Source organism: Ambystoma mexicanum, chromosome 1p, assembly GCF_040938575.1.
Source record: "Ambystoma mexicanum isolate Mex_15411 chromosome 1p, UKY_AmexF1_1, whole genome shotgun sequence".
Taxonomy (NCBI): Eukaryota; Metazoa; Chordata; class Amphibia; order Caudata; family Ambystomatidae; genus Ambystoma; species Ambystoma mexicanum.
Genome location: NC_090921.1, coordinates 2,163,455 through 2,190,688, shown reverse-complemented (window position 1 = coordinate 2,190,688; position 27,234 = coordinate 2,163,455). Strand labels below are relative to the sequence as shown.

Here is a 27,234-nt window from a genome sequence, read left to right as displayed (position 1 = left end):
CGATAGGCCACCAGCCTGTACCACCTGTGAAAATGAAAGATACAAACTGTATTAAAATGACAAAACTTTCTTATCACTGTCGATTCAGGTAAACAATGTCATTCTGCTTTGAAAAAAATTCTATCTAGAAAATGCACAATATGGAACCAATTTACATGCATTCGAATGATATGTAGATGTAATTTTATATGTGGGAGACGACCATGACATAGTAGTGGCATCACTGACATCAAAACCAGAGTATACTTACTCGTTACTCGGATTACGCGGACGAACAGTGCCGCGAAGTTCGTGCATAAGCACCATCATCATCCTCAACACGGTCCGTGAGAGGCAGGCTTCCCTGAACTCTGGCAGATCGGTGATGCATTGCGGACTTGGCTCGCCTTCCGAAATGTAGGCCAAGCACCCGGAATTTTCACGGCAGCAGCAGTTCTCCTCCTCAGTTGGCATTAGCTCGCACCGATTGCACGTGCACCAGGTGGAGACGCCGTCCATGCGACATGGTCCAGGCTCTTCATCCGTTGACTGGTCCTCCCAACTGCCGTCCGAATCCCCATCGTTTTCGCGTGCTTGCCTTTCCAGTAGTTCCTCCTCGGTGTACTCGGGCTCGTACATATACAGCATTATTGTAGCCATTGTGTGGTAAAGAAAGTAAAATAATTTACAGAGATGGTACAGGTGTTCACAAGGCCTAGAAGCGGCGAAGGTAGCTGACCAGAGCACAGAAATGAGTCACAGAATACTCAAAGTAACACACAGAGAGTAATGGAATCGAAAATCTGCTGCTGTGTGTTGTGAAACGGTGTGTTTATACTTATTGAGGAAAGAGACGTCCTGCCATTTCCATGGCGACACTTCATTAGCTGAGGCGCAGCGATTGCTGACACGAAACGTGCTTTGGCGTTGGGAAATGGGCGGTACGCGTCTGCTGATGTCAGGCTCAGGGGCGGGGGATTTGATTTAGTGCCGCAAAAGCAGGTGAGCCAGGGCGATGGGGGGAAATGATAGGATTATCAGAAAATGGCGGCTGATTTCGAGTGCGTTAATGGACGAAAAGTCGGGTAAGGTCCATAGGAAAGTTTTCTACGATCTACCGAGTTATGCTTAAAAACACATGGCCGAACCGTAGGGACAATAAAAAAAAAATCCCGGAACTATCCTTTAACCCCCATGCTCCCAGCCAGCCATCTAGAATATTTGTCAGTGCTTTTAAAAGCACGTAGTGCGAGGATGCAGCTCCCTCCCTCCCTCCCATGCCTTCCCCGTTTCCTGGTCCTGGAATCCCCCCTCCCCGTGGCCCTGATTGGCCTTCCTACCTCCATGCAGACACCGGCGTGCACCGAGATACCAGCGCCATTATCCACAATACCCCAGGCGAGGTGAGTTCAATTTAGCCCACATGCTCCCAGCCAGCCATCTAGAATATTTGTCAGTGCTTTAAAAGCACGTAGTGCGAGGATGCAGATTCCTCCCTCCCTCACTCCCTCCCTCCCTCCCTCCCATGCCTTCCCCGTTTCCTGGTCCTGTAATCCTGCCTCCCCGTAGCCCTGATTGGTCCATCCTTGTTCATATATGAACCCCCCAGGGCAGCCCTCTGCCCGGCAGCCCCTTCGGCTAAGGACCCCAAGGCAAAGGGCGGCTCCTACACCAAGATGTGTCTGCAGGTGTCAGCAGGGGAAGCAAAAGAAGCCAGCAGTGAACAGACACCAACAAAACTGTAAGTGTGGCATGGGTGGGGTGTAGAGCAATCACTCTACTCCAGAAAGCCCTCGCCACTCTACCTTAACTCTCCATAATGTAGACTGCCATAAAATTACAACATGCATACTTATAGAGATTTGTGACCACCAGCCTAAATCCATTCTTGGCTGCACTGTAAATGTTGCATTGCATTACGCACTAACATACTAGCCAATGTTAACTATTGCCACACCTAAAGAGAACAATCAAGATTAGCTTGTGTCGTATCCAGATAGAAATGTGAATGTTAGCATGTGCCACGCTTAGATTGAATTCTTGACCTTAGCTTGCGTCGTATCTAGACAGGATTATGAATGTTAGCATGTGCCACACTTAGATGGAATTCTTGACCCTAGCTTGCGTCGTATCCAGATAGAAATGTGAATGTTAGCATGTGCCACACTTAGATGGAATTCTTGACCCTAGCTTGCATCGTATCCAGATAGAAATGTGAATGTTAGCATGTGCCACACTTAGATTGAATTCTTGACCATAGCTTGTGTTGTATCTAGACAGGATTATGAGTGTTAGCATGTGCCACACTTAGATGGAATTCTTGACCCTAGCATGTGTCGTATCTAGACAGGATTATGAATGTTAGCATGTGCCTGTCATATATCGCCCTTGGAAAGTATGGAGCAGATGGGCGATATGGAAGAAGGACTAGACTCCGAGTAACTGCAAGGTGCGGTCTAGTCTTTCTGTTGTACTGCCTACAAGTACCGGAAAAAGGAGAACACCTGTGCGTTGCAACTTTCTTGCTGCCGACGTGAGTACACCTCGCTTGTGCTCTGCCTCCAGTGGTTACTCTGTGTTTCCTGTGCCTTCCTTACCTGTTAGTCTGCCCGTGTCTTTCCGTTACCGCTGTTCGCGGTTTCCTACTCCCGTATGTTCCGCTTTCCTGTCTGTTATCTGCTTCCGCTGCTTTACGCGCTCTGCGCTGCCTTCTAATACTCACACCTGCTTCAGCGTCTTATTTGCCATCGGACGCCTTTTTGCTGGGAACTCTTCGTTGTCCAAGTTCTTTGGAGTACTGTACTGTTTGTGCTGTTCCGCACTGGACCATAATACCTATTCACAAAGAACACTTACCAGTGCATGCTGGTTATTGAAGTACGGACACACGCCAAAAACTTCCTGGCAGCTACAGCTACACAATCTTCCAGGGTTTTTCGGCAAGGCTTTTCCCTGGTTTGGGGTGGGCTCCCCGGAGTTCCCCGCTGCCGGGTTAATTGCTTATAGGCAAGGTGGCCTCCGGGGGAGCTCGCTCCTATTTCGTCAAACAGAAGAATAAGATCGTCAAGACAACGACAAAGACAGCCTGGAGGGAAAAGCCGGAAAGTTCATCAGACGAATCCGTAAAGAACCCCACAGAATCATCAGGTGAGGAGTGGGCTAGTGGGAAGGAAAGTGTGAGTGACAAACCTACAGATTCTGAGAGTGCCACACTTTGATGGAATTCTTGACCTTAGCTTGCGTCACATCTAGATAGTAATGCGAATGTTAGAACACTTAAATGAAACTGTGAATGATGACAAGTGCAACACCTGAATGGAATCATGATCACTAGCCTACCTCACATCTAGACAGAATATTAAAAATTAGCAACTGCCATACCCCGATGGATTAGTGAAGGATAGCAAGCATCACACCCAGGCATAATTACACGGACAGCGATGCCAACTAACCAATCCACTAACAATTTCTTCCCTCTGCATACACCTCTCAAACTCTAACCAAACACAACCACAAGCCTAAAACGAAGCAATCCGCACAAACTTCACTACACTGCAACAACAAAACAAACCACACATAGACTTGCACAACAGCACACGACGACTACTGACCGTAAAACACCCCAAGCCCAGCCAACGGACCCACCGGGTTGAGGCTGCCAACAGCACATCACTGCTATCTTGCACTTTTCCAGCTCATTCCTACTAACCTACCCCTTCCCTTCCTCTTTCAGAGCTGCCAGAGCGCCAGGGGACCACTCCGGTGGTGATAGTGTGCGGTACAAATCTCCTTTAACATTAACATACTAATTGGTGTATGCTGCAAATCGTCTCTCTTACGTGTGTGGTGTAAGCTTTTAACTAGGAATTCAGTCGATGCAAGAGCCATATAAGTAGATGGAATTTTCAGGATGCCTTTGAAGGACAGGTTTAATCATATACAAATGGCAATTATTGTGCTGGTGTTTAACGTTCAACATGGTTTAGCTTTCTTTTTTATCAATAAAATATTTCTAGCACAAACATTAGTTTTGAAATACATATTTATTTTGTCAAAATAACTCATGGTTTCAATCTAGGCTATAGCAACTGCATTGCTAACCATTTCAATCCATGTGCAACACCACATTACATTACCTCCGTGTCCACTCTTCCTCGTCCCAGTACTTACCTCATGAGACCACTGCCTCTGACACAGGACCTTCTTCTATTTATTTTATTTTGTATAACTCCTCCCCTAAACCATGGCATCCAGTTAAATTTGTCCTGCCTCCGTACTAGGCCTGATAACGTTTCAGATAGTGCTGGAGGGGTGGGGGGGGCAGTAAGGGGATGGGTGAGCGACAGACGAGGTTGCTATCATACTAGGTCCAGGGACAATTCTGATAGAGTAAGTGCGTAGAAGAAAGTAAGGGGAGGAAGGGAGGAGATAGGAAAAGGGAGAGGGGAGGAGAGAACAGAGAGTAAGCAGTCAAAAAGAGTGGAGAAGCAAGAGGGGAGAGCAAATACAACTGCAGAAGTCAGTAGTAACACATAATGTTGCAAGCCAGGCTACAAGATGAAGATGGGAAAAGCATGATTCAGGGTCACCATGAGTACAAGATGCAAAGGAGGTCCAGCATGAGAGTTGAGAAGAGTGATGCACCATGAATCAATGAAGTCCATAAAAGTAAAATCCAGCATTGGCCACAAGACGGTGATGGCGAAACCAGAATGTAGCAGGACAGACCCCTGTGTGCGGGAAGGGGGGGCACAAGGGAACAACACAGGGGGACCAGAGAGGGTGGGGATGGCCGGTGGGGACAGAGGGTGTAAACACATGTTGGTGCATGCTTACCTGCTGTTTTAGCAGGGGTTTGGGTCCTGGGTCCTCCTAGTCCGAACAGGTCCAAACAGGAACTGCCCTTTTCTTTGACTGCCTTTCGCTTTGGACACCCGGGGAAGAGACGCCGTTGATCTAAGAGTTAAGAGCAGGAAGTAAGAGGCAGGGCTAAGAAGGTGGATAGTGCTTAGGCAATGTGACCTAGATCCACTTGCACCTGCTCCCCAGCTGCAAAGGAAAAGAGGCTGGAGTGCTCCTTAAGTTGGGAAAAGAGCGGCAAGCAGGAAGGCACCAGGTGGGCGGGCCTTGCTAAGTGGTGAAAAAGAGCGGCAACCAGGAAGGCACCGGGTGGGCGGGCTTAGGTCATGTGACTTAGATCCACTTACACCTGCTCCCTAGCTGCTAAGGAAAAGAGGCTGCAGGGCTCCTTAAGCAGGGAAAGGAGTGGCAAGCAGAAAGGCACCAGGTGGGCAGGGCTTGCTAAGTGGTGAAAAAGAGCGGCAACCAGGAAGACCTAGATCCACTTACACCTGCTCCCCAGCTGCAAAGGAAAAGAGGCTGGAGGGCTAGGGTGACCAGATTTTTTGAAGACAAAAAACCGGGACGGCCAACAACATAAAAGAGGGACTACCCCACTGCAGCCCACCAATTACCGCGCCTCCCCCAACACGCCCCCACAACCACCCCTCAACCATATTTCCAGCAATTCTCCTTTCTATAAACTGTATATAATCTCATTTGTGCAGTTTTGTCTGTGAATCGTGGCATGTTAATTCAAAAGGAGCGTTTGCTATCACTGATATTACATGGCTTGCTGTACAGTAATTTCCAAACCAGTCTCTATGGCACAGTCAGTAAGTGTTCTGAATTGTACCTGAGAGGGTGGGGGTTCGAGCCAAACCTCCAACTTCAAAATTCTGAAAGTGTTGTGAAAAAGAATTACGGTGTTACTTACTGTAACCCCCCAAACATGCAAACCCCGATGGGGGTGATTTCCCTGGACTATCCCAGGAAAACCGGGACACCTGGTCACCCTATGGAGTGCTCCTTAAGTAGGGAAAAGAGGGGAAAGCAGGAAGGCACCAGGAGGGCAGGGCTTAGGCCAGGTGACCTAGATCCACTTACGCCTGCTCCCCAGCTGCCTATTTCTATTTACCAGGAAGCAAAGTTTAGCAGATGTTTCTATCTAGAATTCCAGTTGCTGAGAGCATCCAGGGACTTGTTATCCCCTTCTCTGTGAGAAGGCCATGATAGTGCTGTGACTATTTAAGAGTTGATGACAACTTTGTATGAAGTAAAGAGTTGTGTTAAATATGTGAGTGAACCAAGTAGGGGTCACCAAATAAAATCTTAAGGTGTGACCCTTGCCGACGGTACGAGGACATTAAAGAAGAGCTACCATTGGGGGATGCATTAATGCTATGCAGCCAATCATACAGATCATGCATGAGGGCCCTCCAGGTATGATAATAATAAAGAGGAAGATGAGTGAGGTGTATTGCTGGCCAAGTATGGATGTATGTGTAGAGCGGAAGGTAAGGGATTGTGGGCCATGCGTACATTGAGCTAAAATGCAGAATATCACAAAAGTACCCTTTACTCCATTACGTGTATCCCAAGGTCCTTGGTGACATCTAGCGAATGAAATATTCGGAGCATGTATTACTCTACGGAGATCAAACAAGGTCATTATTGTGATGATAGACCATTTTAGCAAATGGTTAGAGACCAAGTCACCGCAAAGAGAATCACAGAATATTTAGAGATAATAGTTAGGAGAGACAGTGACTTCTGACGTTATCCTACGCGACAATGCACCACAGTCTGTTTTCGTACCACCCGAAGATCAACGGTATGCTGAAACTACTTTAAATATGTATGGGCCAGAATACGCAGTTAGCCACTGCAATTACACTAGAGTAGAAGAGTATTACTTTCACCCCCTCATCGGCAGGCAGACATGGGCGGCGAGGGCCTGCCAGTCTGAGCCTAGGTAGGCCCGAGCGAATCTATGGCCACGGCGAGGGCCGTTCCTGCGAAACTACCTGTTGCCTCTGCACATACAAATAAAAAAGAAGATGGTGCCACCCGGGGAAGGGCCTCGGGTGGCTGGGTACAGCAGGCGAAGAATGTGTATTCTCGCCCACTGATTCAGCCACCTGATTGGCTGAGCGCCCTTCCCCGGGTGCGAATACATTCAAAGAAATTTGGTGCAGTCTTAAAAACAGCCAATAATAACAAAATCTCCATATCCCCCTTCAAGCATATGTGAGACAGAGAAGTAAATTCCGAGCTGGCCCTATCTAGGGTTAACAATAGGGTGAAGGGAACAGAAGGGAAGCTGGGAGAGATGAGAAACACAATCAGAGACACCTAATAAACAAAAAAAGGATTTAATGACTCCAGGATGTGTGATAACGTTTTCACAAATGCCCTATGATAACCGGAGGAACGTCTTCCGAACCAAGAGCTGGACTCTAAGGCAAAATACTGCAAGCAACAGCACCCCAACGACAACACACCTCTTCAATTCCTCTCTGGGACTCTAACCCTAACCCCACCACTGCCTGTCTTCCCCTGCTTCTCCCCTCTCTTCATCAGCCAATTCAAATCTCTTCTCTCCAAATGGAAGACCACGGGACTCCCCACCCCTATGATCCCCATCCAGGAAAATTATTTAAATCCCTGTGGCCTGAAATCTCTGATCACAACGTGAACTTGGTGACTCACTCCCTTCGTTTTGGTCTGTTTCCCGCCCCCATGAAGAAAGCAATTACCATTCCCCTACTAAAGAAACCCAACATAGACTGTTACATTCGTTCGTCCTGCTCCCCCCAAGACTAGCGCAAATCCAGCTCCCTCACACGGTCTCAGGCATTCCAGGCACTCAGCACTCGGCACTCAGACACAAATAATACGCAAAGCCAAAAGGGGGTGTAAAAGAGCTGTAATCTTAACACACACACCAGGCTCTGGAGGGCTGCATCGACTCTCCCCCCTCCCAGGCCTGGCTCATACTTACGTACAATGCAAAAGAACAGAGAGAGAGAAAACATATTTTGTAACTTCAGATTGTCTTTACAAGGCAATTTCTTATCAACCTTGCCTTGGGACCTGAGCCAGCAGCTTCCAAACTGTGTAGTTCTTAAAGAGGAAGGGCTATGGATGCCCATCTCTGAGGCCTGCCTGCAGCGGCATTCCCCAGTAGCTGCTGTTTTCTGCGACATCTGCTTTCATGGCTGTTAGATGTTTAGGCCAGTCCTTATAAAAAAAACATTATCAAACTAAGACATCTTATTTATATCTTTACTAATTTAAAGCCATTCACTGTACTGTATTGCATAAACACCTATTAGCATCAGCCAGAATCTAGGGTGCATCTAAAACAGTAAAAACCGGCATAACTACATGTCCCGCCCATTCTAGCTCTGAGCATCCCTGTCACTCTCACATTCAGCAACACCCCCTTCATGTGTCTGTCATGTTTGTTTGCACTGTCCAAGTCAAAGTCAATCTCTTCCTTACTTTCCAGTATATAGTACCCCTCCAGCACCTCCCAGTACCTCGGTGCACCCGCAGTCAGTGTCAGCAGCAACATGTCAGTGCTTGTCATATTTTTCCCAAGTAGCATCTTGCATGGTGAATACCTGGTCGCTGAAAACTCTCTCAGCAGTCCATGGAGAACAAATGATAGCCATTCTTCCCTCTGTGTGTCTTTCACGTCCATCTGTTTGAACTGCTACTTCTTTGGAACCTCTTTCTGTTTTTAATTCCATTGAGCCACACACATGTCCATGTGTTCCTGCCAGTCTTCTTTTGCCATGGGCCACCAGGCTCTCTCTGTCGGGCACTGAAATGCATTGTCTTGCCCTTTCTCTGCATTGAGATTCTGAATCATTAGTTCTTCCTCCGCTTTCCAAATGGCCAGGAGGCGCTCACATTTCTTTTGATCCTGCTTCTTGCTCTTCTGTAGGAAAATCTCCACCACTTCAAGTTGTGGGCCCTCAATCACATGACACTCCTTATCGTCTATGGATGCTATGAGCTGTGGCTGTGGGTCATTGGCAGGTGTCACAGGCCACTCTCGCTCAGATACAGTCATCTTCTTTCTTCCTAGAGCCAGCACCACTGATTGTGCTTCACCATGCTGTGCTCTTTCCCCCCAAAACACTATTAAGTCACACTGACACTGACCACCAACTTCATATGTGGGCCTCTGTCATGGAGGTCATCCTCTGTCATGGAGGTGTCCTCGAGGGGTTTGTCCACTGTCATGGAAGTCATCCTCTGTTATGGAGGTGTCCTGGAGGGGTTTGTCCTCTGTCATGGATGTAATCCTCTTTCATGGAGGTGGCCCGCAGGGGGTCATCCTCAGTCATGGATGTCATCCTCTGTCATAGATGGAGGTCATCCCCTGCCATGGAGGTAATCCTCTGTTATGGAGGTGTCCTGTAGGGGGTTTGTCCTCTGTCATGGAGGTCGTCCTCTGTCATGGAGGAGGCCTGGAGGGGGTCATCTTCTGTCATGGAGGTAATCCTCTGTCATGGAGGTGGCCTGGAGGGGGTCATCCTCTGTCATGGAGGTCATCCTCTGTCATCAAGGTCATCCTCTGTCATCGAGGTCATCCTCTGTCATGGAGGTGTCCTGGAGAGGTACGTCCTCTGTCATGGAGGTCATCCACTGTCATGGATGTCATCCTCTGTCATAGAGGAGGTCTGGAGGGGGTCATCCTCTGTCATGGAGGTGTTCTGGAGGGGGTCATCCTCTGTCATGGAGGTCATCCTCTGTCATCAAGGGCATCCTCTGTCATCGAGGTCATCCTCTGTCATGGATGTGTCCTGAGGGGTTCATCCTCTGTCATGGAGGTGTCCTGGAGGGGGTCATGCTCTGTCATGGAGGTCATCCCCTGTCATGGAGGTCATCCTCTGTTATGGAGGTGTTCTGTAGGGGGTTCGTCCTCTGTCATGGAGGTCGTCCTCTGTCATGGAGGAGGCCCGGAGGGGGTCATCCTCTGTCATGGAGGTCATCCCCTGTCATGGAGTAGGCCTGGAGGGCGTCATCCTCTGTCATGGAGGTCATCCTCTGTCATGGAGGAGGTCTGGAAGGGGTCATCCTCTGTCATCAAGGTCATCCTATGTCATTGAGGTCATCCTCTGTCATGGATGTGTCCTGAGGGGTTCATCCTCTGTCATGAAGGTGTCCTGGAGGGGGTCATGCTCTGTCATGGAGGTCATCCCCTGTCATGGAGTGGGCCTGGAGGGCGTCATCCTCTGTCATGGAGGTCATCCTCTGTCATGGAGGAGATCTGGAAGGGTTCATCCTGTCATGGAGGTCATCCTCTGTCATGGAGGTCCTCCTCTGTCATGTGTGTGTCCTGGAGGGGTTCGTCCTCTGTCATGGAGTTGGCCACAGGATCTCTGGTGTGAGCCTGATAATGTGGAATTCAGCAACACGTTTATAATTTTACTATTCCAATGAACATTCTTGTCTGGCTACACCTGCTTTAATGTACACGTATCTACCTCTATTGAATTTGCAGTTTAAATCTGGCCTACTCAAGGGGTATCTGGAATGAAGCTTAATTGTCTGCTTTTAATGCACGCTGCTTTAATTTCCTCTTTTCGCCCTCTGGCGATGTGAAGCCACTCTGTATGCATGAAGTGCAATACACAAACACAAAATAAATAAGTTATGCCAGTTCTATGGCATGTGATGACAACACCAGGTTTATGATACCTGCACCAGGAACATCATGGCCTTGCCTGGCAAACAGTGAGATTACCCAACCCGCGCCTGCCGGTAATGCCTGGCATACAATGGCAATGTCTCCCAAATGATCAGCCTGCCTGTTAATTTGATTTGTAAATCACGCACATGGTATAGGTACCAGGGCATATAATGGCAAACACGTGGAGGTTGTAGGAGTAAGTAGGCAAATGATGGCAGAAACTGGCAATGATGTGAGTACCTGAGAAAATGATGGCAATACTTCGTTTATAATAGTAATACCTGCTATGTTTTACTCGGCGTTTGGCAGTAACTGGGTATACAATGACAACAGGTGACAAAAGGTGAGCAAATAATTCTTATATATAGCAACTCAGAAAATAACACCATAGTCCTTACAAGACTGCAGGGCCCAGTTTCTGTAGTTGGTAAATTAAGTCAAATTAAACTGTCTACTAAAATGCCCATTCGTAAATTAGAAGTGGGAGAATTCTGGCATTGTGATTACCACAAAAGCAAAACATATTTGCTGCACAGAAACTGCTAACAGGGTTTGTGGGACAACGGGAAGAGCAGAATATTTTTTCTTGCGTCTTTTTTATGAAGCTGATGATACAAAAGAGCACCTGCTCCAGGTGAGGCTCGAACTCACAACCTCGGCATTGCTCATCGCATGTACTGCTGTATAAGTACCGCGCGCTAACCGATTGCGCCACTGGAGCTTGATGGTGTTGGTGTTTTTCTAGCTCCTCATATTTCTGCGATAGGATATACCTACTTGTGCTCTAATGTTCTTTTATTCATTCCGAGACTTTATGATGATCATTTAATTTTCACCTCAAAGAAAGGGGCGTGGTCAGCGAATCCTAGGGAAATGGAGTGACTTCCATTGTAATTGACTTACTATATTTACATGTCCTTGATGTATACCATCCATAAATTGTAAACGACCTCTACATGTAAGAGCTGATCAGCATTCCGTCCCACCATCACAAAGACAACAACAGGCTCTGTGGCATAAATAGTTTGCATAATTCAAGGATTCCACATGTAATGTTCACTTTAAAGAAAGGGGCGTGGTCAGCGAATCTTAGGGAGACTAGTCCAGAAATGGAGTGACTTCCATTGTAATTGTCTTAATACTTATGTTTTCTTGATGTTTGCCATCCATACATTGTAGACAGGCCTGTACGTATGAGAGGTGATCGGTAGTGCGTTTCACAAACGTATGGCAAACAACAGTCTCTGTGGCGCAATCGGTTAGCGCGTTCGGCTGTTAACCGAAAGGTTGGTGGTTCAAGCCCACCCAGGGACGGATTGCACTTTTTACACATATAGCAAACAGAAACAACGTATTTTAATTTTAAATATCCGGAATAACTTCTTTTTCCGACACCTCACTACTTTCCACAAATTTTAGAGTAGGAACGGCCATCCGAATCTGCAGTGTATAGCAAAGCATGATCTGGACCAATGACCAACAATTTACGTTTCCGTAGTCGTTTAATGTTTTTAGATGTAAACATATTTCCATCCACTCAATTTTGTGAGTAAACTACGTGCAAGACAAACAATGGAAAGCAACTGTCAGGTAAAACATTTAGAATTCTCCTGTACAAGACAATACAGAATGGCATTGGGAAAACATTTCATTCTGGTCACAGGGATTAGTGGAATGGTCTATGAATGCTTTCAAGGAAATCAAAAATACCAGTAGCATATTTAAGAATACACACGAGGCTACAAAAGTGGGCATCATATTTTAAGAAAAAACTCTCCCAGCTTATCAGGATTTCTTCTAAGTCAATACAAACCACAAAGAAATATGTACAAAAATAAAAAATACTTAAAAACATAAACAATGCATAAATAACTTACACATTTACAAAAGTAGAATCGTCTTTAAAGTGTTCTTGAATAAGAGAAACCACTGCACAGACACACTTTTATCTTTTTCTTTTATTTTCAATGTGCAAGGTGATTTAATACACAGTGATCAGCAAACATACATTTGTGTCCAGTCTCTCTGGTTGGAACTCCACATATGTTGTGCAAATGATCCTCTACCTAAACAGCCATTTGTACTGCTAGACGTTCCCTAAATACAGATGTTTCTGTCCAGATGGCTCTAAATGCTGGCTATTGTTCAGGGGATAATGTCTCCAGCGATACTCATAGGTTGTCCCTGAGAAATGTTCATTAGATTATGATTTCCTTCTGGAGATGAAGTCTCTAATACATATCATCCGAATTGCAGACACGTGGCCGTTTCTCTCCAATACGTTCTACAAACTAAAGAAAACATTTTCTTGACTCAAAATACCTCATAAGCTGGTCGAACAATTGTTTTACAATTCCCAAATGGCGAGACTAAAGTGTCTCCTACTTAGAGGAGATACGTTCCTGGTGTTTTAAAACTGCAAGGACAACATCAATTCTAAATGTAGAGGAAGTTAATCAAAACTCTCATTGTTATATATATGGCAGAAGATAAAACATTGGCTTCAGTGACCCATATTTTGATAAAATTGTCAAGGTTGTATCAAAAACATCTACCTTATTTATATTCCAATAGACAGTTCCAACAGCACTATGTAATACAACCCACCCTGTAAATGAATGCAGAAGACACACTCATTCAAAGAAGGAAAAGGGATGCACTCTGAATACTGACAGGAGGGTAGTTGCTATGATTAAAAACCACACGAATTTAAGGTTTTTTGGATTCAGCACAAAGGGAGCAAAGGGTCTTCAAATGTCTCCAGGGGCCTTCTTTGAAGGACCAGGGGGACAGAACCACAATGCACCTTGTGCTCTAGGTGTTCTTGGTGCTCAACAGGGCGGAGTTGGCTTCAGGAGGCTTTGCAGGCTTCTGTGACAGAGTTCAAGATGGAAGTCAGCTGCGGGTATCAGGCGGCAAGGTGGTTCAGCGGGTGAAGCTGGTCGCGCGGCTGCAGGCTGGCCTAAACAGCGGCTCAGGGTCAGGAATCGTTGTCTCATTGCTGATTGGCGTTTCTGCAGCACTGGTAGAGACATCTTGGATGTCTTTAAGTGAGGGTGGCTTGATAAAAGTTAGTGTTGCCATCGGTTTCAGATTGTGGAACTTGACTGGCTCGAAAATGTCCTTTAATGCAGCCGATGGTAGATGCTCGTCGAGGCACTTCTCCCAGCTTCTTCAATGGACTTCTGTTGGCCTTTAAGTTGGACGGCCCACAACTGTGGAGTGTATTGCAGGCAGCTGCCTTGGTTGTAGGGTCAGAGACCTTCCGGCACTTCCTATCTAGGAAGCTTGCCGCAGGGCCTGCTGTGTGCTGGCAGGGCACCGGTCCTGGAGCGGGTGCAGGGTCCTCTGGGTTGTGTATCTCTCTCTGATCCCTGGGGGATGTTTAGGGGAGTGATCATGCTTCCCTTTTGGATATCCTGGCCTTACTTCACTCACAGAAGATGTAGGCAGACTGTACCTTTAGCCAGGGTCCAAGGTTGAGTTCTTCTTTCTGCTTCTGGTGAAGGATTCAGATGATCTGCTTAAAGAGGGGCTCCATCCAGCCCTCCATTCAAGGCAAGTGGGCCACAGTGATTGGTGAAGGCTAAGACTACCTTAATGAACTAATCCTGGGTTCCCTACCAACAATATCCTATATGCATGTCATAACCAGAGTGCTTTGCAATGGGAAAGCTAAAGGGGTGAAAACAGAAACAAGGTGTGGGTTGATCTGTATTGAGTTGGCAATTCATTCTGGGGTCAGCAAAGTAAGTTCAAAATTAATTTTAATGTTATCATTCACTAATAGTACAGTTCAATTGTCTAATGAATTCAACCATAGAAAACTCAATTTATCATGACCAAGATTTATTCAGATTCTGGTGGCAATGCCTGCTTGCAGCCCGGTAGTACTCCCCTACCAGTATGTGTTCACAGTGGATCATCTATTGCAACTTTCTGCATGTAATGTACAGTTGACCTCTGTGGGCTTCCGGTATGTTGTGGTCTCTATTTTGTTCTGGACTATGTATATATGTAAATCAGGAAAGTCAACACTACTGTCACTATATTGACCTGTCAGTGCAATACCAAAGGTGTTATCATTCAGATAGTGTTCAAAGCTCTGCTTGGTACCATGCCAAATAATGATGATATCATCGATGTAGCGTTTCGAGATGATAATGCTACCAATATAGTGTCTGTTGTTCAGAGCATGTGTATGTTCATACTGTGCCATGAACAAGTTGCATGAAGGTGCAAACCTAGCCGCTATAGCTACACCTTTAGTTTGTACATAGTAAGAGTCATCAAAGAGAAAAACATTGTTCAAAGTGTGAAGTTTAAAAAGGCTATCAACATCTCAAAGTGTTTATAATGGGATGCAGAGGAGTCTCGATAGGTTTAATCTATGGCTTGGATAGTTAGTTTGTGTTCAATTGTACTTCTGAAAGGAACTGGACTACTTGAGTTCTGTCCCTAATGTAAGATGGTAGTCTCTCAACATGTACTTTAATGGAATTATCAATGTATTGTGACAAGCCTTCGGTTGCCCAGCTACCTCACCCATAATAGGGCAAACCTCTGGCAGTATTTCGAATGGTTTGTGTGTCTTTTACAAGACGTATATTGTTGGCATCACTGGTTCGGTCACATTAAGAGTTTGTCCTCATCTGCGAGGTGCCCTAGTTAGTGCATGCCATCTGTGGAACATCATTTGTAACTCTTGGATAATTATCTTGGTAGGAATGTTTGCTATTTTTATTATAGGATCACAGATTTTCTAGGTGTTTCTTGGCCATCTTCATGTAGCCCTGTGTGTCCATTAGCACAACATTCCCACCCTTGTCTACTTCCTTGTTAACTAGACGCTTGTCCCTGGCCAGATTAATCAGGACTAGTTGTTCATTCCTGCTTAGGTTGTTCCTCATTTTGTTTCTTATCTTGTTTTTCTTGTCTAAGTGCTGATAGACTTCATTCATAACTGCATTGTGAAATGTGTCAATAAAATTCTCGTTTGTCAACTGCGGGGTGAATTTAGATTTGGGCTTAAGTTCTTGTAATTGCAAGTTGCTGGCACTCGCCCCGAACTCTGTGTATAGATCCTCCTCACTGATGTCACTTTCTCATTCTACAGACTTCAAGAGGCTTATGTTTTCCATATATTCCATAATTAGATTAATCAATGGTTCTTGTCTTGGTGGCGGTACATATGTCTTCACTCGTGTTGCAAAGAATTTTTTCAATTTAAGTTTTCTGACAAATTTGAAAACATCAATTTGAAAATGTATAAGATTGTTAGGTTACAACTCTTAGGCAGGTCGAGGGGTGCTAGGAGTTTGTGAACCCAGAACTCATGGACGGCCTAACTCCTTCCCTTCCCAAAAGGAACTAAGGTCCAGACAAAAAGCAGGTTCAAACTGCGGTTTATTACAGCCCAAAAACTAACATGGATCAGTACAAGGATAAAGCTCCTGGTACATCACAAAGATCTCTGGCTCACAGGCCAGTTGTTAGGCAAATCCATGTCACACCTACGTCACAACCTGGACCCTTCTCCAGCAAACCTATTGAGCAAGTGGATTGGGTGTTGAGTGGTAGTTCCCCTATAGCAGTCCCTATATTGTTTAGTTGACTGGCTCTCCCATGTCAGGTGTCAGGCCTGGACCATCCCCGAAAACTTCTACGTCTACAATGTTGCACTATTCAGATCTGATGATTGGTCTATGACCATGCCTACCCACCCCAAGGGTCCTGAGCTGTGATTGGTTAGAGCTGCTTCCCCCAGGCCTGGAACCCAAGTTGGTGCTCAGCTCGAAGTGTACCTGTTCAAGGTAATAAGAGCAACTTTGTGTCTGCATTGTTATTGTGTGTGACCACCATGGACTATGCGAGTGCTCGTTCTCATCATGCAATGCTAATCTTCTTGCTGTATCACTTTGTTGCAAGCTATTGTCTGGCCCGTGAGACCCTTCTGCTTCCCAGCTGCTAGTTTCGGTTCATCCTCAGCTTGGCCAGTCACGTGTCCAGAGGCCGTGTTTCTGCACTCTGCTGCTCTGAATTAGTCAGAGTTTGTGGGGATTATTCGTATTGTCTTTGGCTGGGGTTACTCTAGATCAGGGAAAGGAATGTTGCTTGCTTTGATGGCCTTGCTGGTGGCCCAATCCCACTCAGTTGCTTTCTCCTGTTCGTTCTGAATTTTAGCTCTGTAAGCTTTTACTGAGAAGGTTGTGGCCTACTGTAATTTCGTAAGCCATGGCATGGCTTCTACTGTTTCATGATTTCCATAGTGTCCATAGGTAAGTGGTTTATGGTCCTGTCAGATCCCTCAGGTGTCCCTACAATTCCATTGGATTAGTTGTATCTAAGTATCTGCAATCTATACAGGATCTCTTGCCTCCTTGCGGTTTCACTGTTGCTGCAGCAAGCTAATGACAAAATAATAAACGTGAAGACAGCATATATGTGTCTCTGTCCTCTAACTCATAGAACTGCACGCATGTTTTCTTTGTGTATTTTGGATGCGTGATTGTGTCCCGATGTGCGGATGGGACGTGTGCTTCATGTCTAACGGTATGTCGTGGTGTCTCTAACGACTTTGAGCACATCTTCTTGGCACTTTAGTCAAGGCTATCAATTGAAGTGTCTCTGACGACGTCTGGTGACTCCTCATCCACTCTAGGCAGTGTCGATGCTGGTACTGGGCTGTCGGGTTGACAGAGTTGGTACCTTTCTGCGTATTTGTCAAGCAGGGGAGCAGTGGGGGTTGGTGCAAGCTCGTACGAATGGCCATATTGTTGCCGGTTCTTCTTCTTCTTCGAGTGTTTTGCTGGTGGGGGAGCAGGGGCAGATTTCAACCTTCCCTCTTCAGTCACCCCTCTGGCCCACTTGTCGACTACATCGCGATAAAACACTTCTACTTCTATCAATCACCATATCTTTGTTATTCCCCCAAGATGTCCATAATAGTTCACATGATCGTCGAATGACCAGTACATCTAGGTGCACCCTCCTTTAGGCTTGCACCAAACCTACTTCCCTTCATACTTCATACTTCCTTGGGTTACCTGGATTGTCTACTTCTGTTCCTGCCAGAAATAGGTCACATGTTATCTTCTCCGTTAGTCTGTCACCCATTGCTCCTCCTATGTTCACATCCATCAGAATTTGCATCCCTATTGCTTCTTCAGCTGTTTTCTTGCACCTTCCAATACAAATCTTGATCCCACACACAGATACTGCTCCTAGTGCCAGTGCTCCAACTATCACCTTCAGTCTGTCTGCCAGCCATGATAGCATCCATGACCACAGATACACTAGCCAGCTCTGGTCCTTCCCTTTTCCACGTGCTTCGTTCTCCATCCTCGCATGCATCTGGGCCAATTGTGAAACTGCATCTAAGAGAGTTCTGTTATCTTCGTCATTGTAGATGCAATGAGACACATTTGATCCTCATTACCGGCACTATTCAAGGGGGTCAGAATGCTAAAAGACTCTACATGTGGACCTGACAGTGACCCCATTACCCCAACACTCACGCCGAGTGTGGTTCCACCTGCAGGCACAAGTGTCAAAAGAACTCCAATTCCTACTGGACAATGACATAATTGAAAGATCAGTGTGCCAATGCCATGTGTGTCTCCGCTTGTAGTGGTTCCAAAAGGAAATGGCCAACTGTGGCTCTGTGTGGACATGCGCATACCAAACATGGCGATACAGAGGGAAAGGTATCCTGGCCTCAATATTGAGGATATGATCATTCACTTGAATCAAGCGGTACGCTTCTCAAAACTTGACCTCAATCAAGGTTACCACCAGATGGTAATACATCCGGACTCGAGACCAATCATGACATTTCCGTCTCACAAGGGACTCACAAGGGACTCTTTCGCTATAAGCTGCGGAAATAATCAAAGAAACAATCCGCTGACTGATCTCATCAGTAATACCAAGCTTTTAATTACAGTGTCGATATCCTGGTGTTCGTAAAACCCAAGACCAACATGATTCAATACTACAACAAGCATGTCAGATTCTGCAGTCAGCAGGACTCACCCTGAATGAGGATAAATGCGAGATCAACAAGCCCAGCCTGATGTTTTTCTGTCACATCTTCCCAGATGTGGGGATGTTGTCAGACCTGGACAAGATAGAAGCCATCATGACCCTGGATCCGCCCATGGGCGTCTCTGAGCTGAGATCATTCCTGGGCATGGCAGGATACTATGTAAGTTATCTCCCTAGCGATGCCACACTCGCCGATCCATTGAGTCTCTAAACAAGAAGGACATACCATTCATGAGGACGACCGAGTGCGAGAGCGCGTTCCAAGCCATCAAAACAGAGCTAGCAAACAGCCGCAGGTTGGCCTACTTCGACCCCACATGGGAAATGGAGATCACGGTGGACGCCAGCCCGGTAGGCTTGGGAGACATTCTAGCCAAAAATGCATCCATACATCGTCCCGAATGGCGCATTGTTGCCTACGCCAGCCGTGCCATGTCACCCACGGACAGGGCATACTCTCAAGCTGAGAGGGAAAGCCTTGCAGCGGTGTGGGCATGTGAGAACGTCCACCACTTTATCATTGCCCGCAAATTCACCCTTGTCACGGACCATCAGGAACTGCTGTCGCTATTTGGGAATCCCAAGACGAAGATGCCCCTATTCCAAGGTTACGACTTCAGGAAGTTTGCAGCATATGTGGGATTCACCGACCAGAAAATCAACCCACACTGGCCACAAGCGAACAGAGTAGTAGAGCGATTTATGGCTAACATCGTGAAGACCCGCCAGAAAGCAAGCATAATCCCGATGCCATTTCGACAAGCCCTATACCAAATGCTATGAATCTACCGGACCACCCCACACAAGGCCACAGGGAAGACCGCAACTGAAATAATGATTTGATACAAGCCCCAAACAAGGCTGCTACAGTTTAAAGACTACACAGAAGACCAGGATGCCAAAATCAGGGAGCGAGATGCAGAGCCAAAGAGAATGGCAAAGAGGTGGTCCAACCAATGGAAAGGAGCAAGAGTCCACAATGCCAGTGGGAGAACTAGTACTGGTACGGCAGAAGCAACAGAGGAAAATAGACACCAGATATTACCCTGAACCCTTTTAAGTGGTGGAAGCAATAGGGTCCATGATGAGGGCTGCAAGAGATGGGCAAACCATAACCAGGAATGTCTCCTTCTTCTGCAAGCTGCACGCAACAGAGAAAGAGGATGAGGAGTGGGAGCCAGCCGAGGAGTAAGAAGGAAAAGTCAGGCGATCAGACGAATTACAGGAGAAACCAGATGAGGAGGAACCTGAGAGAGGAAGGCACTTTTCCCTGCACTTGCGCGATTTGAATGACACCTGGTCTAGTAGGATTCTTGTCTGTCCTCCCTTGTTCCCCCTCCCTTGCCTCGTCGCGCCTTGAAACACTTGTGTATAGGCACGTTATAAATGCCATATCATATCATATCATTATATCATATCAAGGAGAGACTTGCGAGTCCCCGGGGAGACCACACCCAACAGTTCGGAGGCCCTCGAGACTCATCGAACAGATATAAATCAGTGAAGCGCCATGATAAGTGGGGTGGGGAGATGTTGTGAAGGGAAAAGGACACTAGCCCTAATAGAAGGGAGACACTGGGAAGGGAGGGCACGTGGGATGACGGAGGAAGGGGCGGGACAAGAAAATGAATTTTCAGTTTTGAGTTGGAGATTAATATAGGAAGGTTAATGTTACATCAGCTCCATGTTTCAATAGCACCAAAACATAGTGGGTGGGGGGTGAGCAAACAGCTCATTCTCGCAGCAGTCATTAAGTGTCTGGTTGTAGACATAGAGAGGGGAGTTAACTGCGTGTAACATTGAAGCTGCACCACAGTAGTCTTGTTAGAAAGTATTAAAAAGTTAGATGCCCCCACACAAGTAAGTTTGAGGCCCCCTTGAAGTTAGCCCCTCTCTCAACATGTGATATTCACCTCACAGCCTATCCCCACCAGCCCCTCCCCCAGCTCCCCAGAGTTTGAGCCTCGTTGCACTGATGGGAACGGCCCGGTATTCAAAACTGTGCAGAAAACTAAACAGAGTAAAAAGTTGCACCAAAAACCACTACCCGACTCTTTCATTCCTGCGTGATAGGGAAGCAAAAAGAGAAAACGCGTACTATCAGTAGAGACTGGGACTTGGTTCATTTTAAGAAGCTAGGGCATCCACATATGTCCGCAAGGGCCTTGGTGTCAGAGACCGTACTTATTATGCAACCTTGGTCGGATAAGACACGAACTAGGGACTCGCGGTTTGAAGAACATTCTATGTTTAAATATAATTTAAAACTAGGATTCGCTGTCTTCACAATGAGACGGGAGGTTCCTTCTTTGGGTTATTCACTGTACCTATTTTTTCAAATAAGTAAAGAAGAAAAAGCATACGACGAGGATGGGATTCGAACCCACGCGTGCAGAGCACAATGGATTAGCAGTCCATCGCCTTAACCACTCGGCCACCTCGTCTGATGAACATGACAATCGAGCCAGGTAAATCTAAGTTACCAATGTATCCGGAACCATTTGAAAACTGTGAAAACTTTCTATAATACTGAGTTAACAATGGTGATGTAAACTGTCATTCTTGGAATACCTTCAGGATAGAGTTATATTAAAATCAGATGACTGCAAGGATCTTGTGACACAACGTTCATGCAAAAAGAAAAAGACCGTTCAGTTTTTTCTGTTTACTTAATCACCAGGCAAATACTGCAGAATGAATACTACTTTGCAGGATACCAGTTGTTAATACGCAATAGCAAATGCAACTATATTAAAAAGGTGTATGAAACACCCAATTATTAATCTGGAGTCAAAAAACCAACTAAACAATGCAATGCAGCATCAAATGCACTGGTTCTTTCCCTGGAATTCATAATTCCTATCAATTCATTTTATTAAATCAGACTATATAACCCTATTTTACCTTCTGAGTTTTCCAAAACAAATTATATGACTCCAACCCTCTGAAATGGATAATTTATTGTACTCCTAGGTTATACTTACATCTACTGGGGAAAAGTAGTATTGTCAATTAACATCTTTTCATTGTCTTTTAGGGGAGGAATCAGTCAAAGTCCTGGCGGGATGGCACTTTTTAGACCCTGTGACACGGAAACCCAACCAGCCCTCGCCCCCCACTTAAGGCACTTGTGATTGATTAATTGGCCTTTATTAGCTCACATCCTTTTTCAAGACGCCTGCCTAAGTAAATGCAGAAGGAATAGGCCAAATAGTTCAGTGAGTTAAATGTGTTCCCTTTTCTTATTTTCATCTTGATGTCTCACACAATTAATTATTTTGAAAAGATGTTATGTTATGTTTGTTGCAACACATACTATATTATCCACAATACCCCAGGCAAGGTGAGTTCAATTTAACCCCCATGCTCCCAGCCAGCCATCTAGAATATTTGTCAGTGCTTTTAAAAGCACGTAGTGCGAGGATGCAGCTCCCTCCTTCCCCTCCCATGCCTTCCCCGTTTCCTGGTCCTGTAATCCCGCCTCCCAGTGGCCCTGATTGGCCTTCCCACCTCCATGCAGACACAGGCCAGCAACCGGCGTGCACCGAGACACCAGTGCCATTATCCACAATACCCCAGGCGAGGTGAGTTTAATTTAACCCCCATGCTCCCAGCCAGCCATCTAGAATATTTGTCAGTTGCTTTAAATGCACGTAATGCGAGGATGCAGCTCCCTCCCTCCCTCCCATGCCTTCCCCGTTTCCTGGTCCTGTAATCCCGCCTCCCCGTGGCCCTGATTGACCTTCCTACCTCCATGCAGACACAGGCCAGCAACCGGCGTGCACCGAGACACCAGCGCCATTATCCACAATACCCCAGGCGAGGTGAGTTCAATTTAGCCCACATGCTCCCAGCCAGCCATCTAGAAAATTTGTCAGTGCTTTAAAAGCACATAGTGCGAGGATGCAGCTTCCTCCCTCCCTCACTCCCTCCCTCCCTCCCTTCCTCCCTCCCATGCCTTCCCCGTTTCCTGGTCCTGTAATCCTGCCTTCCCGTAGCCCTGATTGGTCCATCCTTGTTCATATATGAACCCCCCAGGGCAGCCCTCTCCCCGGCAGCCCCTTCGGCTAAGGACCCCAAGGCAAAGGGCGGCTCCTACACCAAGATGTGTCTGCAGGTGTCAGCAGGGGAAGCAAAAGAAGCCAGCAGTGAACAGACACCAACAAAACTGTAAGTGTGGCATGGGTGGGGTGCAGAGCAATCACTCTACTCCAGAAAGCCCTCGCCACTCTACCTTACCTCTCCATAACGTAGACTGCCATAAAATTACAACATGCATACTTAGAGAGATTTGTGACCACCAGCCTAAATCCATTCTTGGCTGGACTGTAAATGTTGCATTGCATTACGCACTAACATACTAGCCAATGTTAACTATTGCCACACCTAAAGAGAACAATCAAGATTAGCTTGTGTTGTATCCAGATAGAAATGTGAATGTTAGCATGTGCCACGCTTAAATTGAATTCTTGACCTTAGCTTGCGTCGTATCTAGACAGGATTATGAATGTTAGCATGTGCCACACTTAGATGGCATTCTTGACCCTAGCTTGCGTCGTATCCAGATAGAAATGTGAATGTTAGCATGTGCCACACTTAGATGGAATTCTTGACCCTAGCTTGCGTCGTATCCAGATAGAAATGTGAATGTTAGCATGTGCCACACTTAGATGGAATTCTTGACCCTAGCTTGCGTCGTATCCGGATAGAAATGTGAATGTTAGCATGTGCCACACTTAGATTGAATTCTTGACCCTAGCTTGTGTTGTATCTAGACAGGATTATGAGTGTTAGCATGTGCCACACTTAGATGGAATTCTTGACCCTAGCATGTGTCGTATCCAGATAGAAATGTGAATGTTAGCATGTGCCACACTTAGATGGAATTCTTGACCTTAGCTTGCGTCGTATCTAGACAGGATTATGAATGTTAGCATGTGCCACACTTAGATGGAATTCTTGACCTTAGCTTGCGTCACATCTAGATAGTAATGCGAATGTTAGAACACTTAAATGAAACTGTGAATGATGACAAGTGCAACACCTGAATCGAATCATGATCACTAGCCTACCTCACATCTAGACAGAATATTAAAAATTAGCAACTGCCATACCCCGATGGATTAGTGAAGGATAGCAAGCATCACACCCAGACATAATTACACGGACAGCGATGCCAACTAACCAATCCACTAACAATTTCTTCCCTCTGCATACACCTCTCAAACTCTAACCAAACACAACCACAAGCCTAAAACGAACCAATCCGCACAAACTTCACTACACTGCAACAACAAAACAAACCACACATAGACTTGCACAACAGCACACGACGACTACTGACTGTAAAACACCCCAAGCCCAGCCAACGGACCCACCGGGTTGAGGCTGCCAACAGCACATCACTGCTATCTTGCACTTTTCCAGCTCATTCCTACTAACCTACCCCCCCCCTTCCTCTTTCAGAGCTGCTAGAGCGCCAGGGGACCACTCCGGTGGTGATAGTGTGCGGTACAAATCTCCTTTAACATTAACATTAACATACTAATTGGTGTATGCTGCAAATCGTCTCTCTTACGTCTGTGGTGTAAGCTTTTAACTAGGAATTCAGTCGATGCAAGAGCCATATAAGTAGATGGAATTTTCAGGATGCCTTTGAAGGACAGGTTTAATCATATACAAATGGCAATTATTGTGCTGGTGTTTAACGTTCAACATGTTTAGCTTTCTTTTTTATCAATAAAATATTTCTAGCGCAAACATTAGTTTTGAAATACATATTTATTTTGTCAAAATAGCTCATGGTTTCAATCTAGGCTATAGCAACTGCATTGCTAACCATTTCAATCCATGTGCAACACCACATTACATTACCTCCGTGTCCACTCTTCCTCGTCCCAGTACTTACCTCATGAGGCCCCTGCCTCTGACACAGGACCTTCTTCTATTTCTTTTATTTTGTATAACTCCTCCCCTAAACCACGGCATCCAGGTAAATTTTTCCTGCCTCCGTACTAGGCCTGATAACGTTTCAGATAGTGCTGGAGGGGTGAGGGGGGGGCAGTAAGGGGATGGGGGAGCGACAGACGAGGTTGCTATCATACTAGGTCCAGGGACAATTCTGATAAGAGTAAGTGCGTAGAAGAAAGTAAGGGGAGGAAGGGAGGAGATAGGAAAAGGGAGAGGGGAGGAGAGAACAGAGAGTAAGCAGTCAAAAAGAGTGGAGAAGCAAGAGGGGAGAGCAAATACAACTGCAGAAGTCAGTAGTAACACATAATGTTGCAAGCCAGGCTACAAGATGAAGATGGGAAAAGCATGATTCAGGGTCACCATGAGTACAAGATGCAAAGGAGGTCCAGCATGAGAGTTGAGAAGAGCGATGCACCATGAATCAATGAAGTCCATAAAAGTAAAATCCAGCATTGGCCACAAGACGGTGATGGCGAAACCAGAATGTAGCAGGACAGACCACTGTGTGCGGGAAGGGGGGGCACAAGGGAACAACACAGGGGGACCAGAGAGGGTGGGGATGGCCGGTGGGGACAGAGGGTGTAAACACATGTTGGTGCATGCTTACCTGCTGTTTTAGCAGGGGTTTGGGTCCTGGATCCTCCTAGTCCGAACAGGTCCAAACAGGAACTGCCCTTTTCTTTGACTGCCTTTCGCTTTTCACACCCGGGTAAGAGACGCCGTTGATCTAAGAATTAAGAGCAGGAAGTAAGAGGCAGGGCTAAGAAGGTGGGTGGTGCTTAGGCAATGTGACCTAGATCCACTTGCACCTGCTCCCCAGCTGCAAAGGAAAAGAGGCTGGAGTGCTCCTTAAGTTGGGAAAAGAGCGGCAAGCAGGAAGGCACCAGGTGGGCGGGCCTTGCTAAGTGGTGAAAAAGAGCGGCAACCAGGAAGGCACCGGGTGGGCGGGCTTAGGTCATGTGACTTAGATCCACTTACAACTGCTCCCTAGCTGCTAAGGAAAAGAGGCTGCAGGGCTCCTTAAGCAGGGAAAGGAGCGGCAAGCAGAAAGGCACCAGGTGGGCAGGGCTTGCAAAGTGGTGAAAAAGAGCGGCAACCAGGAAGGTACCAGGTGGGCGGGGCTTAGGCGAGGTGACCTAGATCCACTTACACCTGATCCCCAGCTATAAAGGAAAAGAGGCTGGAGGGCTCCTTAAGTAGGGAAAACAGCGGCAAGCAGGAAGGCACCCGGTGGGCGGGGCTTGCTAAGTGGTGAAAAAGAGCGGCAACCAGGAAGGCGTCAGGTGGGCGGGGCTTAGGCCAGGTGACCTAGATCCACTTACACCTGCTCCCCAGCTGCAAAGGAAAAGAGGCTGGAGGGCTAGGGTGACCAGATTTTCAAGACAAAAAACTGGGACGGCCAACAACATAAAAGAGGGACTACCCCACTGCAGCCCACCAATTACCGCCCCTCCCCCAACACGCCCCCACAACCACCCCTCAACCATATTTCCAGCAATTCTCCTTTATATAAACTGTATATAATCTCATTTGTGCAGTTTTGTCTGTGAATCATGGCATGTTAATTCAAAAGGAGCGTTTGCTATAACTGATATTACATGGCTTGCTATACAGTAATTTCCAAACCAGTCTCTATGGCACAGTCAGTAAGTGTTCTGAATTGTACCTGAGAGGTTGGGGTTCGAGCCAAACCTCCAACTTCAAAATTCTGAAAGTGTTGTGAAAAATAATTACGGTTTTACTTACTACGCCTGCTCCCCAGCTGCCTATTTCTATTTACCAGGAAGCAAAGTTTAGTAGATGTTTCTATCTAGAATTCCAGTTGCTGAGAGCATTCAGGGACTTGAGGAACATGTTATCCCCTTCTCTGTGAGAAGGCCATGATAGTGCTGTGACTATTTAAGAGTTAATGACAACTTTGTATGAAGTAAAGAGTTGTGTTAAGTATGTGAGTGAACCAAGTAGGGGTCACTAAATAAAATCTTAAGGTGTGACCCTTGCCGACGGTACGAGGACATTAAAGAAGAGCTACCATTGGAGGATGCATTAATGCTATGCAGCCAATCATACAGATCATGCATGAGGGCCCTCCAGGCATGATAATAATAAAGAGGAAGATGAGTGAGGTGTATTGCTGGCCAAGTATGGATGTGTGTGTAGAGCGGAAGGTAAGGGATTGTGGGCCATGCGTACATTGAGCTAAAATGCAGAATATCACAAAACTACCCTTTACTCCATTACGTGTATCCCAAGGTCCTTGGTGACATCTAGCGAATGAAATATTCGGAGCATGTATTACTCTACGGAGATCAAGCAAGGTCATTATTGTGATGATAGACCATTTTAGCAAATGGTTAGAGACCAAGTCACCGCAAAGAGAATCACAGATTATTTAGAGATAATAGTTAGGAGAGACAGTGACTTCTGACGTTATCCTACGCGACAATGCACCACAGTCTGTTTTCGTACCACCCGAAGATCAACGGTTTGCTGAAACTACTTAAAATATGTATGGGCCAGAATACGCAGTTAGCCACTGCAATTACACTAGAGTAGAAGAGTATTACTTTCACCCCCTCATCGGCAGGCAGACATGGGCGGCGAGGGCGTGCCAGTCTGAGCCTAGGTAGGCCCGAGCGAATCTATGGCCACGGCGAGGGCCGTTCCTGCGAAACTACCTGTTGCCTCTG

At 46.2% G+C, this 27,234-nt stretch overlaps 3 non-coding genes across 3 annotated transcripts; 1 reads left to right on the top strand and 2 right to left on the bottom strand.

Annotated features, from left to right (window-relative positions):
* Window positions 1-11,154: 11,154 nt before the first annotated feature.
* On the bottom strand, window positions 11,155-11,249 carry TRNAI-UAU (transfer RNA isoleucine (anticodon UAU)). The gene is made up of 2 exons: window positions 11,212-11,249; window positions 11,155-11,190 (listed from the first exon to the last, which is right to left on the bottom strand). It is a non-coding gene; the product is annotated as a tRNA-Ile (tRNA).
* A 519-nt stretch (window positions 11,250-11,768) lies between these two features.
* Window positions 11,769-11,842, top strand: TRNAN-GUU (transfer RNA asparagine (anticodon GUU)). The gene has a single exon. It is a non-coding gene; the product is annotated as a tRNA-Asn (tRNA).
* Window positions 11,843-20,936: 9,094 nt separating this feature from the next.
* Window positions 20,937-21,018, bottom strand: TRNAS-GCU (transfer RNA serine (anticodon GCU)). Its single transcript has one exon. It is a non-coding gene; the product is annotated as a tRNA-Ser (tRNA).
* Window positions 21,019-27,234: the final 6,216 nt, after the last annotated feature.